This window comes from Orcinus orca, chromosome 6 (assembly GCF_937001465.1).
Source record: "Orcinus orca chromosome 6, mOrcOrc1.1, whole genome shotgun sequence".
Taxonomy (NCBI): domain Eukaryota; kingdom Metazoa; phylum Chordata; class Mammalia; order Artiodactyla; family Delphinidae; genus Orcinus; species Orcinus orca.
In genome coordinates this window covers 21,408,084-21,421,429 of record NC_064564.1, presented here as the reverse complement: position 1 = coordinate 21,421,429, position 13,346 = coordinate 21,408,084, and the positions used below count along the sequence as shown (strand labels likewise).

The following is a 13,346-nucleotide window of genomic DNA, read 5'->3' as shown; positions in this document are numbered from 1 at the left end:
TTTTAAATAAGAGTGGCTGTAGGGTCTATCTAGTTCCTTTCTTATTACTGTGTTTTAGGGGTGAAGGAATAGAATACTTATCTTTTAAGTTGAAGAGTTGAAGGTCTCTGTATCAAGAGAAGCTTGGTGCTTTGTGTCCACCTAGAGGGGTGGGATAGGGAGGGTGGGAGGGAGATGCAAGAGGGAAGGGATATGGGGATATATATTTATGTATAGCTGATTCACTTTGTTATACAGCAGTAAGCTAACACACCATTTTAAAGCAATTATACTCCAATAAAGATGTTTAAAAAAAAGAAAAGCTAAAAATGAATAAATAATTTTTTTTTAAAAAGAGAGAAGCTGCATCTGAAAAGCCATACTTGAGAAGTCGTATCTATGTGATAACCTGGTGCAGATCATCGGATAATGGACTTCCAGCTTGATGTCATAATGAGATAAAACTTTGGGGGGCCTTGGGAAGCGTGAGTGTATTTTGCACATGCCAGGGAGTGATTTGCTGAGACCAGGGGATAGACTGTCATATACTGTTTCTACAGATGGCCCATTTCTTCCACCCATGCAATGTGACTCTGCAGCTCTCTCCATTGCAATGGGAAACCTATTTCTCCACCCCTTGCATCTCAGTTGGTTCTGTAATTTGCTTTGGCCAATCAAATGTGGCAAAAGTGATACTGTGTGACTTCTGAGCCCTGGCCTCAAAACAGCTGCTATCCTCGTCCTCTTGAAAAGCGACTGTCACCATGTAAAAGAAAAACTGATTATCCTGCCAGGAAGGGAGAGACCATGTAAAGGAGAACCAGAAACCCCAGCCAAAAGCCCTAGCTGGGGACATGTGAATGAGACCAGGCACGTGAGTGAATCCTTCTTGGGACATCCAGCCTCCATCGAGCTGCTGGATGACTGCAACCACAAAAGTAACCCCTAGCTAAGCCCAGTCCATATTTCAGAACCAAGAGCAAATAAATGATTGTTGTTTTAAGCCAATATTTTTACATGGTTTATGTTCAAATAATAACTAGATAATAATAACTAAAATATCAAGAAATAGACTAATAGTTTAGTTAGTGTATCTGTGCTATATAAAAGCCAACTATTCATAAATAAACACTTTATAATACATGGTCTTAATTGATTTCCTCCCTGATTTGTGTCATAGGTGTTATTATCTCTATCTATAGATAAAGAAGCAGAAGCTCAGAGAAGTTAAGTAACTATTCAGGGCCGTGCAACCTGTAAGTGAACCAGGACTCAATTTTTCCAGTTCTAAAAGCCAGGGTGCTACCTGTTTTTAGTAGTTCAAAGTCCTGGACCAAGAGAAAGGGCATCTGTGGAGACACACTTGAGGAGCCTTATCTGCTTCTGAACCTGATGCAGATCATGAGATAATGGACTTCATGCCTGATGCCATAATAAGAAATAATTTTTTGTTATACCACTGGTGCTTCTTAGATCCTACAGTTAGATAACTTCAACATAGTCTAGAAATTCAAACCCCTAGAACTTGAAGACTGGAATTAACAGTTTATCTATGGGCAGGTAGACAAGCACGGAGATGCATGGAGTAGACAGATGTTAATGTGACCAATCACACCCCTGCTTCCAGGCCTTTGCGTTTGCTCTTTCCACTGCATAAACCATTCCCCATGGAACCCATTGGGCATTGAACCTTCCCCTCCTTTAAGTCTCTGTTCTATGTTGCCTTGTCTGTAGGGTCTTCCGTGGCTGCCCCAGACAGACCCATGCACAGTCTATTCCTCTTTCTGGTTTGCTTTGCTCCACAGCACTTACCACCCTCTGACATGCTATTTGTTTTACTGCTTTATTTGTTTATTTATTTGTTGTCTGCCTCTCCCCCACAAGGATGGAAGCTCCATGAGGATAGGGATTTTCATCTTGTCTTACCAGTGCATCCCTAATGCCTAGAACAGTTCCTGGCACGTGGTAGGTGCTCTGTAAATATATGCTGAATGAATGAATACATAAACAAAATAGTTTTCACCGGCTCAGTAAGAAAGTTTGGCTTAAAGATGTTTAAATTCTAGAAGCCTCTGTCTGAATATCTGTAAATTCCCTGGCTCTCTGTGAATTCTGTTTTCTGTGCCTCTTGTGAAATCAACCTTCCCTCAGCCTCTGAATTCTAAAGGAAACTGCTGGCCCTCTTGGGATCCTAAGAAATGGGGCTATTCAGTCCCAATTCTCCCAATGTCCTGACCTCAGAATTTCAAGATACTCATTCTTCCCTGTCTTCCTTTCCCCTTTTCCATGTGCTTTCCAGGGAGTCCCACGGCCACTGACTCAGCTTTTCTCTAACAAGAGCTCATGTGTGCACATAAAAAGATATACAAAATGAAGTGATGAAAGGGGGAAAGGTAGAGGCTTCCTCACAGGTTCCAAGCAATGAACGTAGAGAAATGAGCATTCTGAGTTCTCTTCTCCCATAGGACAGGTGGAGTTCCTTGGAAAAACAGTGTGGGCTCTTGAACAGACCCTGCCATAACTGCTTGTTTCTACCCCAGTACCTTTGTTTATGCTGTACACACACACACACACATACCCCTATCTGAAATACCAAACTCTAACCCCAGATCAACCCCATATTTCAGAACACATTTATTCCTTGCTATTTTTTCTTACCACACTAACACTGGTTTTTCTCCTTCAGAATGCTACAGCATTTATGGTCCACAGCAATCTATATTAGTCAAGGTCCCAGCAGGAAACAGATGTCACAGTCAGCTGGGATGTTTAAAGAGATGTTTTAGAGAAGATCTATTTACAGAGGTGTGAGCAAGGGTTAAAGGAACTGTGTTATTCTGGGTCCTCTGTGAAGAAGATGCCAAGACTAAGATTAAACTTGCAAGGATTTTTCAGGAGAAATATCTACGAGGGGGAAAATTGGGTAGGGTCCATATAAAGCTAGAAGAACAGTCAGACCATGATGCAAGTTTGACCCTAAAGGGAGGCCAGAGGAATAGAATGTTGGGTAGAAGTATCCTAAAGGATGATACAATCTGAGGAAATTTTAGGAGTCCTCCAGCCAATGTCGGTCATCAGAGGATCTTGTGTCTCCCAAGAATGGACCTTCCTTACTATACCTGCGACACTCATTCATTGACTGGGAGCAGCCCACGGGAAGTGGAGCCTCAGTGCAAATGTGGTGGTGGGCTTTACAACTAGCACCCTTAGGCATCTGTTCTCCCTGTAGTTGGAGGTCTGCAAGGCTTATTCTCATGGTCACCACAGCCTATCCCTTCCACCAAACAAATCTACTTCTCTACAAGATTTGGGCAGCAGCTCCCCCATGGTTCCAGGGGGCCTTTTTTCCTGAGGGGGAATCAGAAGAGGGAGGTTAGCAGGGTGAATTACTGCTCCCATCTTTGCAATTGACTGTGGGGTCAGAACAAATACCACCCTCTCCCTGCTCCACTACCCTTTTTTAAATTTTCCTCAAGCTCAACTATGACTCATCAAGATTTTGGCAGGTCTTGGTGGCTTCCCTGGTGGTGTGACCCAAACCTTCATTCCTGAGGGTTATGAACCCATGATAATCACTCATCTCAGGCCAGTGTGATTGCATGTGTCCATTCATACTTACAATGTGGCAAAGGAGCACAAGGAGAGACCCAAGTGGATCACCCAGTGTGTTAGTCAGCTCAGGCTGCTTTAAACAAAATACCACAGACTGGGGGGCTTAAACAATATAAATTTTTATCTTCTCACAGTTCTGAAGAGTGGAAGTCCAAGATCAAGGTGACAGCAGGTTTAGCGTCTGATGAGAGCTCTCCCGTTTGTTGTAGACAGCCACCTTCTTGCTGTTTACTCCCATGGCTTTTCCTCGGTGCCTGCACATGAAGAGACAGAGCTTTCTGGTGTCTCTTCTTGTAAGGATAAGAGTCCAGTCAGATCAGGACCCCATCTTTAAGACCTCATTTAACCTCAATTACTTCTTTAGAGACCCCCATTTCCAGACACAGCCACACTAGATGCTAGAGCTTCAACATATGGATTTTGGAGGGACAGGTTTAGTTACTAACATCTGGATTCCATGTGTCTTCTTTCCTGCCACTATTGTGTAAAAGCAGAGCTGCATCTTCCTGCTGGTCAAAGTCACTTGCCCCTGTAAGCATAGTGACTCCTTTCCTTGCCCGTTGTCTCTGGGCACAATGAACCTAATGTGCCCTGACAGCATCTGCAAGTTGTGGTTCAATGATACACTTGCTGTGACCCATGACAAGGGTTCACCTCTTCAGCAATCCTCCAACCCTGCAGAACCCAAAGATGCAGGGACAAGGCATATAACATCCCCCCATGGGTCATTGGTATGATGGTAAATTTGGCCACCCTTGCTGCTACTCCTTGGTTCCTGGACCCTTGAATTCTTATTGGAGACGGAACAACACATAAGAGTCACTGATTTAATAAATACTCTTCATCCTGAATGATGGCATCCAATTGCTTCAGAATGTTTCCTCTAAGCTAGGGCTTCCATTGTACTGATAGAAGGCTATTCTAGTGTTCCATTAGGATGGCTGCCTCTGAGTATGTAGTATGTAATAAAACAAATATATCTGCTAGTTGTGGTCCCAGTCTCACAACAAATATATCTGCTAGTTGTGGTCCCAGTGGTTGATGATGAAGGCTGGCTAAGGTTCACAGAACAAGTCATTTGATCTACTTGGTTATACAGTTGATGGCGGACACTTACTTGTGAGTGCAAGTGCAATACAAAAATCTCCACACATTATGCCCACTCCTACATGTCCACCACATGCCTCCACCCCAGACCTCCTTGCCTGTGTTCCTCTATTCCTTTTCTTTTCTGACCCCAGACCAGGCCATTAGCCATCCACTTTGGGCCACTTTTCCTTTCCTACAAAGAAGATGATCAGGTACACTGCTTGTAGTTCCACTGGGAAGACTTTCTCCTCTCTACTGTATTTTAGGGCCAACCCTAAATGTGGGAGAAATGCAGCTGCTGTCAATTTTGACTTACACACATGTACTGAGTTAATCTATCTATAAACCAAGCTCAGGCTTTTTCCTCCTCTTCCAGCTGGTCATAAGTGATTCTCCTCTATGGCCATAAGCACAAGTCGGAGAAGGGCATTGATCCAACTGTAGTGGGTGATAAGCAGGTCTGGGCTACCTAAACGTGCAGGTTAGTCATGCCCTCTGGTCCTACTAGGGCTCAACCTTAGATGTACTATTTCCACACCACAATGGATGCCTGCTGGACCTGCTTGGCTTTATGGTTTGGAGGTCTGACAGAACCCAGCTCATAATGGGCAGTTCCAGATGCATTGTCACTTGATGATTATGGCCAAGTACTCTGCTTCTATCAGGTTACAGTAATGTGCCAAGAGCTATTTCTCAAAGGGTGTATAATTCTCCACTGAAGACAGCATGGCTTCGCTCCAGGATCCCAGGGGCCTGCATTGTGATTCTCCCACTAGAGTTTACCATAAGCCAAGGTCACCCCACCTACCCTTCCCTCCTCCAGCCAAGTCTCTGGCCCCTTTCATCTTATTTATTTATCTCAAGACTCTATGCATTGACTTATATAACATCCTATTAGTTTGATGGGGATGCCATAGCAAAATACCATAAACGAGCTGGCTTAAACAACAGAAACTTACTGTCTCACAGTTATGGAGGATAGAGGTCCAAGATCAAGGTGTGAGTAGGGTTGGTTCCTTCTGTAAGCTCTGTGGGAGAATCTGCCCCATGCCTCTTCCTTAGCTTCTAGTGGTTTGCTGGCAATCTTTGCCATTCGTTGCCTTGTAGAAGCATCACCGCAATCTCTATCTTTATCTTCACATGGCATTCCTCCTGTATGTGTGTCTGTGTCCAAATTTCCCCTTTTCATAGGGACACCAGTCAGTTTGGATTAGAAGCCCATCCTACTCCCGTATGACCTCATCTTAACTAACTACATCTGCAGCAGTCTTATTTCCAAATAAGGTCATACTCTGAGGCATTAGAGTTAGGACATCAGTATATGAATTGTGTGACAGTTCAACCCATAACAAACATCTTGATGTTCTCTCCTCATTGAACACCTCTCTCTGACGCTTCCTTCCTCCTGGGATGAGGATAACTGCCTCCTACATCATCCAAACACTGTCATTCTTTGAATCTGAACCACTCAGTTGGGATGGTAGTGAGCATGAGGCCCAAGAAGCAGCCCTCCCACTGACCCTCACATACTCACGACAGGCCCCGCCCTTGCCAGACTCTCTCAATCTCAAGACAACAGGGTGTCCTGGAGCCTGTCATTCTTCCTGACTTCAGCACATCCAGTTCCTCACTGAAGCCCTCACTCCAGACTTGACTTTGACACACCACATTTCACATTTTCCTCACCGGACAGAGCATGAAAAGGCACTTTTTAAAGAAGCTGTGTCCTCTCCAAGAAACACTGACTGGACATAGCTGTGAAAGAGCCCAGATGACTTCAGGACCCCAGATTCTTTCATCACTCTCATCAGGCCTTTGGAAACTCACAATTCTACCCTGCCCCTAAGCATCCTTATAAACAAGTAGCACAATATAAAAAAGAGAGCACTGAGCTTGGAGTCAGGATACCTGTGGTGCAACCAGGCTCTGTCATTTAGCACCCAGGTGACCTTAGGTGAGTCACTTCACCTCCTGGTTCTCACCTGTAAAGCAAATAGGCAGATGAGTGACTATTAGATGATCTCTAAGTTGCCTTCAAGCATGAATGACCTAGGGTTCATTAACCACCAGCCCAGCTGGGGGTTAACTTGTCCAAAGAGAGAGGAATATATTTTCTTAGACAGGAAAGCTTATTTGAAAATGTCTCTTTTCCTCAATATGACTAATTATTAGAGAAATGCAAATCAAAACTACAATGAGGTATCACCTCACACCAGTCAGAATGGCCATCATCAAAAAATCTACAAACAATAAATGATGGAAAGGGTGTGGAGAAAAGGGAACCCTCATACACTGTTGGTGGGAATGTAAATTGGTACAGCCACTATGGAAAACAGTATGGAGGTTCCTTACAAAACTAAATATAGAACTACCATGTGATCCAGCAATCCCACTCCTGGGAGTATATCTGGAGAAAATCATAATTCAAAAAGATACATGTACCACAATGTTCATTGCAGCACTATTTACAATAGCCAAGACATAGAAACAACCTAAAAGTCCATCAACAGAGGAATGGACAAAGAATATGTGGTACATATATACAATGGAATATTACTCAGCCATAAAAAAGAAAAAATAATGCCATTTGCAGCAACATGGATAGACATAGATATTGTCATACTGAGTGAAGTAAGTCAGACAGAGAAAGACAAATATCATATATTATTGCTTATATGTGAAATATTTTTAAAAATAGTACAAATGAACTTAGTTACAAAATGGAAATAGAGTCACAGATGTAGAAGAGAAACTTATGGTTACCAGGTGGGGAAAGGGGGAGGTATCGATAAATTGGGAGATTGGGATTGACATATACACACTACTATATATATACTCAATAACTAATAAAGACCTACTGTATACCACAGGGAACTCTGCTCAGTACTCTATAATGACTATTTGGGAAAAGAATCTTAAAAAGAGTAGGTATATGTATATGTATAACTGATTCACTTTACAGTACAACTGAAACTAACACAACATTGTAAATCAACCATACTCCAATAAAAATTTTTTTTAATAGTTTTAAAAATTAGGGAATTCGGGTTTCCCTGGTGGCGCAGTGGTTGAGAGTCCGCCTGCTGATGCAGGGGACACAGGTTCGTGCCCCGGTCCAGGAAGATACCACATGTCGCGGAGCATCTGGGCCCGTGAGCCATGGCCGCTGAGCCTGCGCGTCCGGAGCCTGTGCTCCACAACGGGAGAGGCCACAACAGTGAGAGGCCCGCGTACCGCAAAAAAAAAAAAAAAAAAAAAAATTAGGGAATTCCCTGGCAGTCCAGTTGTTAAGACTCCACGCTTTCACTGCTGAGGGCCAGGTTCAATCCCTGGTCAGGGAACTAAGATCCCACAAGCCTCACGGCAAAGCGAAAAATAAAATACTTTTTAAAATCCTTTACATTTTTTTAACTAAAACAAAACTTTTTAAGAAAAAAAAAGAAAAGAACTTGTCCCCTTTCTCTGAAAGTAATAGCGAAACAGGATAGAAGCCACGTTGGTTCATATTTAAAATTCAGGGGGGAAACCTTCAAGATGCTGGAGGAGTAAGACGTGGAGATGAACTTCCTCCCCACAAATACATCAGAAATACATCTACATGTGAAACAACTCCTACAGAACACCTACTGAATGCTGGCAGAAGACTTCAGACTTCCCAAAAGGCAAGAAACTCCCCATGTACCTGGGTAGGGCAAAAGAAAAAACAGAAACAAAAATTAGGGATCGGACCTACACCTCTGGTAGGGAGCTGTGAAGGAGGAAAAGCTTCCACACACTAGGAAACCCCTTCACTGGCGGAGACAGGGGATGGCAGGGGGGAAGCTTCAGAGCCACAGAGGAGAGCACAGCAACAGGGGTACAGAGGGCAAGCAGAGAGATTCCTGCACAGAGGATCAATGCGGACCAGCATTCACCAGCCTGACAGGCTTGTCTGCTCAACTGCTGGGGTCGGGTAGGGGCTGGGAGCTGAGGCTCGGGCTTTGGAGATCAGATCCCAGGGAGAGGACTGGGGTTGGCTGCATGAACACAGGCTGAAGGGGGCTAGTGTGCCACAGCTATCTGGGAGGGAGTTTGGGGAAAAGTCTGGAACTGCCTAAGAGGCAAGAGACCATTGTTTTGGGGTGTGGGAGGAGAGGGGATTCAGAGCACCGCCTAAAGGAGCTCCAGAGACAGGTGCGAGCTGCAGCTATCAGTGCAGACAACACTAACAGTAACATAAACAAAACAGTAACATAAACAAAATTGATAAACCATTAGCCAGACTCATCAAGAAAAAAGGCAAAAGACTCAAATCAATAGAATTAGAAATGAAAAGGGAGAAGTAATAGCTAACTGCAGAAATACAAAGGATCATGAGAGATTACTAAAAGCAACTATATGCCGATAAAATGGACAACCTGGAAAAAATGGACAAATTCGTAGAAAAGCACAATCTTCTGAGACTGAACCAGCAAGAAATAGAAAAAATAAACATACCAAACACAAGCACTGAAATTGAAACTGTGATTAAAAATCTTCCAACAAACAAAAGACCAGGACCAGATGGCTTCACAGGTGAATTCTATCAAACATTTAGAGAAGAGCTAACACCTATCCTTCTCAAACTCTTCCAAAATATAGCAGAGAGAGGGACACTCCCAATCTCATTCTACGAGGCCACCATCATATGATACCAAAACCAGAAAAATATGTCACAAAGAAACAAAACTACAGGCCAATATTACTGATGAACATAGATGCAAAAATCCTCAACAAAATACTAGCAAACAGAATAGAACAGCACATTAAAAGGATCATACACCATGATCAAGTGGGGCTTATCCCAGGAATGCAAGGATTCTTCAATATATGCAAGTCAAACAATACACCGTATTTAAAAATTGAAGGAAAAAAACCATATGATATTCTCAATAGATGTAGAAACAGCTTTCGACAAAATTCAACACCCATTTATGATAAGAACCCTCCAAAAAGTAGGCATAGGGGGAACTTACCTCAACATAATAAAGGCCATATATGACAAACCCCCAGCCAACATCGTTCTCAATGGTGAAAAATTGAAACCATTTCTTCTAAGATCACGAACAAAACACTATTATTCAACATAGTTTTGGAACTTTTAGCCACAGCAATCAGAGAAAAAAATGAAATAAAAGGAACCCAAATTGGAAAAGAAGAAGTAAAGCTGTCACTGTTTGCAGATGTCATGATACTATATAGAGAGAATCCTAAAGATGCTACCAGAAAACTACTAGAGCTAATCAATGAATTTGGTAAAGTAGAAGGATACAAAATTAATGCACAGAAATCTCTTGCATTCCTATACACTAATGATGAAAAATCTGAAAGAGAAATTAAGGAAACACTCCCATTTACTATTGCAACAAAAGAATAAAATACCTAAGAATAAGCCTACCTAAGGAGACAAAAGACCTGTATGCAGAAAAGTATAAGACACTAATGAAAGTATTAAAGATGATACAAACAGATGGAGAGATATACTATGTTCTTGGATTGGAAGAATCAACATTGTGAAAATGACTATACGACCCAAAGCAATCTACAGATTCAATGCATTCCCTATCAAACTACCACTGGCATTTTTCACAGAACTAGAACAAAAAATTTCACAATTTGTATGGAAACACAAAAGACCCTGAATAGTCAATACAATCTTGAGAAAGAAAAACAGAGCTGGAGGAATCAGGCTCCCAGACTTCAGGCTATACTACAAAGCTAAAGAAATCAAGACAGTATGTACTGGCACTAAAGCAGAAATATAGATCAATGGAACAGAATAGAAATCCCAGAGATAAATCCATGCACCTATGGTCACCTTATTTTTGATAAAGGAGACAAGAGTATACAATGGAGAAAAGACAGCCTCTTCAATAAGTGGTGCTGGGAAAACTGGACAGCTACATGTAAAAGAATGAAATTAGAACACTCCCTAAGACCATACACAAAAATAAACTCAAAATTGATTAAAGACCTAAGTGTAAGACCAGACACTACAAAACTCTTATTAGAGGAAAACATAGGCAGAACACTCTATGACATACATCACAGCAAGATCCTTTTTGACCCACCTCCTAGAGAAATGGAAATAAAAACAAAAATTAAAAAATGGGACCTAATGAAACTTCAAAGCTTTTGTACAGCAAAGGAAACCATAAACAACATGAAAAGACAACCCTCAGAATGGGAGAAAATATTTGCCAATGAAGCAAGTGACTAAGGATTAATCTCCAAAATTTACAAGCAGCTCATGCAGCTCAATATCAAAAAAAACAAACTACCCAATCCAAAAATGGGCAGAAGACCTAAATAGACATTTTGCCAGAGAAGATATACTGATTGCCAACAAACACATGAAAGGACACTCAACATCACTAACCATTAGAGAAATGCAAATCAAAACTACAATGAGGCATCACCTTTCACCAGTCAGAATGGCCATCATCAAAAAATCTACAAACAATAAATGCTGGAGAGGGTGTGGAGAAAAGGGAACCCTCTTGCACTGTTGGTGGGAATGTAAATTGATACAGCCACTATGGAGAACAGCATGGAGGTTCCTTAAAAAACTAAAAATAGAACTACCATACGACCCAGCCATCCCACTACTGGGCATATACCCTGAGAAAACCATAATTCAAAAAGAGTCATGTACCACAATGTTCATTGCAGCTCTAGTTACAAGAGCCAGGACATGGAAGCAACCTAAGTGTCCATTGACAGATGAATGGATAAAGAAGATGTGGCACATATATACAATGGAATATTACTCAGCCATAAAAAGAAACGAAATTGAGTTATTTGTAATGAGGTGGATGGACTTAGAATCTGTCATACAGAGTGAAGTAATTCAGAAAGAGAAAAACAAATACCATATGCTAACACATGTATGGAATCTAAAAAAAAAAAGTGGTTTTAAAGAACCTAGGTGCAGGACAGGAATAAAGATGCAGACGTAGAGAATGGACTTGAGGACACAGGAAGGGCGAAGGTTAAGCTGGGCTGAAGTGAGAGAGTGGCATGGACATATATACACTACCAAATGTAAAATAGATAGCTAGTGGGAAGTAGCCACATATCACAGGGAGATTAGCTCAGTGCTTGTGACCACTTAGAGGGGTATGATAGGGAGGGTGGGAGAGAGATGCAAGAGGGAGGAGATATGGGGATATATATATATGGTTAGCTGATTCACTTTGTTATAAAGCAGAAACTAACACACCATTGTAAATCAATTATACTCCAATAAAGATATTAAATAAATAAATGAATAATAAAACTCAGGATCTTAGGCACTTTCCTTAAATATGTTTCCAGATCTCTATCGCTTTGTAGTAAACCATCTCATAACTTAGTGGCTCCAAACAATAATTGATGATTATCCCTCACGGCTCTGTGGTTCAATTGGGCTCAGTTGTGTGGTTCTTGTTTGGGGTCTCTCATGCCGTTGTAGACAGTTGGTCTGACCCACTCACATGGGCTGGCAGGTGAAGCTGGCTGCCAGCAGGCCACTCAGTTGCTGAACTGAGCAGAGCACCTACATGAAGTCTTTCCATGTGCCTTGGCTTGAGGGTGGATTCCAAGAGGAAGTACCCAATGGTGAGTGTGCCAGAGAGGGAACCAGAAACCACAAGCCTCCTCTGTCCGGCCTTGGAAGTCCCAGAACACCACTGCTGCTGCATTCTGTTGACCAGAAAACTTAAAAAAAGCGTAGATACAAGGGGAGAGGAATTGATTTCACCTCTTGATGGAGAAGTGTCCAGACAACCTTGCAGAAGAACATGTTGGACAGGAGAATCATTACGTTCAACTTTGGAAAATGCACCCTACCACGGTATGGAAATCTATGGTATAAATCTATATGATAGAATGTATAGAAATGCATAGAAAAGACATCAATAATTCTTATCTCTGGGTAAAAGAATTTTCATTTTTTTTTGAAAAGTGTTTACACAGTGCTTGCTATATACCAGGCACTTTTTAAAGTACCTGAACACATATAAACTCATTTAATCCTCAAAAATTCATTCAAGCCACTATATTACCTTCATTTTACAATTGAAAAACTGAGGCACAGAGAAGTTAAGGAAATTGCCTAAAATCATACAGCTAGTAAGCTGGAATTTGAACTCAGTCTGTCTGGATCTGATCTATACACTGCAATTAAGGTGAATGTTTATTTTTCTTTTTATTGAGCTGTATTTTCCAATTTTTATCAATGAACGTGTATTATTTTACAAGTCAGAAAAATGGATACTCACTGATATTGCGAGAAGTCTAGGCAAATGGCTCTGGGAAGTCATCTGTGCACTGTTTGGTCATGAACAGGGTATTGCAGACATAGAAGTCCAGTCTAGACTAAAGGAGGAACAGGGGAAGCTGAGGCAGCTCCTGAAGGAAACAGTGTGGTATTGTAATTCCTGCCCTGGGACTTGGGGCACTTGACTTCTTCTAACAGATCTACCTGTACTCACTCCAGTAAAATCATGCTGACGGCATCCCCAGCTGTGGAGCTTCCAAATAAAATCTTTTCAGATAAACAGCAAACACTTCCATTGCATAAGTATGTCCCAAATATTGCATGGGATACACTTAAGCAAAACAGGTATTTGGGTTTTATCTGAAACTGATATTTAACAGAGCATTGT

The 13,346-nt window shown here is 41.7% G+C and overlaps 1 long non-coding RNA gene across 1 annotated transcript; it reads right to left on the bottom strand.

The window, feature by feature from the left end:
- Positions 1-3,533: 3,533 nt before the first annotated feature.
- On the bottom strand, positions 3,534-13,037 carry LOC117201651 (uncharacterized). Its single transcript, XR_007477920.1, has 5 exons — positions 12,960-13,037; positions 8,308-8,362; positions 6,589-6,662; positions 5,648-5,861; positions 3,534-3,845 (listed from the first exon to the last, which is right to left on the bottom strand). It is a non-coding gene; the product is annotated as an uncharacterized LOC117201651 (long non-coding RNA).
- Between the last annotated feature and the right edge of the window lie 309 nt (positions 13,038-13,346).